Source organism: Terrapene carolina, unplaced genomic scaffold (assembly GCF_002925995.2).
Source record: "Terrapene carolina triunguis isolate 2854851 unplaced genomic scaffold, T_m_triunguis-2.0 Scaffold21790, whole genome shotgun sequence".
Classification (NCBI taxonomy): domain Eukaryota; kingdom Metazoa; phylum Chordata; order Testudines; family Emydidae; genus Terrapene; species Terrapene triunguis.
In genome coordinates, this window is record NW_020686141.1 from 1 (window position 1) to 1,211 (window position 1,211).

Genomic DNA, 1,211 nt, shown 5'->3' on the forward strand with positions numbered 1-1,211 from the left:
CTGGGGTTTTCACTGGTGTAAGTAAACTGGTTTAAAAACTAACTTCATTTGAATTGCAAAAAGAACAGGAGTACTTGTGGCACCTTAGAGACTAACAAATTTATTAGAGCATAAGCTTTCGTGGGCTACAACCCACTTCTTCGGATGCATATTGGTTCATTTTCATGTAGACGTGTGTAACGACGGCAGCTCTGCCAGGTGGGGCTGGAACCCGGGGGGCTGTCGCTGACGCTGCCCTCCCCAGGGTTAAAGCCAAACCCCACAGCAATGACCGAAGGGCTGGGGTAGGGGACAGAGCCATGGTCCCAGAATCTGGCTGCTCTAAGGATGCACAGGAGCCGTGTGAGGAGCAGCAGCAGGGCAGGCATAAAGCGACAAAACAGCCTCACAAAGAGGTGGGTTTTTGTATTTTGTTTTACACTGAACCTGCTGCTTCAGGCAGGATGGGCAGCAAACCGCAGGGGTCCCCACTGCAGCCACTGGTCCCCGCGTGTGACAGACAGCTGGGATCACGCGGGCCGGTCTGGAGGCTGAGAGATGGGAGAGCAGGTGGGATGTTTGCAGAGCGAACGGGGAGGCATTGGCTGAAGAAGGTGCTAAGGGGGATAGTGCAGCTGGTTCGGGGAAGAGCAGAAGCTGAGATGAGGCCTGTCCGTGCCCCCCCGATCCTGGGGCGTCGGCTGCCGGCGCGGGGCTCTCGGAACGGGAGGGGAGGGGGCTGCCCAGCAGGGGTGGGGGCTTCAGCGGGAATTTTCCATCGTGTCGGCGTCAGGGGCTTTAAACAAACACAAACATCCCCTGAGACAGGATCAAAATCACCCCCCCACACACACACCCGGCAGACACGGGCCCCCAGAACTCTCCCAACCCCTGATAAGACTGTCCCCTCAGAGTCACCCCCTGCCCTCAAGACAGATTCCCTTGTGCCCCACATAGACCCTTCCCCCCCGAGGGCTCTCCCCCCACACACATGGTCCTGGTGGATTTCATGCTCCCATCTCCCCCTCCTCTGCCCTCTACAACACACACAGACCTCTCCGGCCCATGGATTCCCCCCACCCATAAAGTTGTAGGGACTGGAGTTGTGTGTGGGTGCATCACACCTACCTGAGCCGCAGGGGGCGCTGTACTCAGCCTCTGTGTGTTCACCTGCAACAGCAAGGCATGTAAGGAATGGAGGAGAGACCCAGTGGGGGGATGAGAACCCCTCC

The 1,211-nt window shown here is 57.8% G+C and overlaps 1 long non-coding RNA gene across 1 annotated transcript; it reads right to left on the bottom strand.

Moving 5' to 3' along the window:
* Positions 1-84: 84 nt before the first annotated feature.
* Positions 85-1,152, bottom strand: LOC112124925. Its single transcript, XR_003370351.2, has 2 exons — positions 1,108-1,152; positions 85-775 (listed from the first exon to the last, which is right to left on the bottom strand). It is a non-coding gene; the product is annotated as an uncharacterized LOC112124925 (long non-coding RNA).
* Positions 1,153-1,211: the final 59 nt, after the last annotated feature.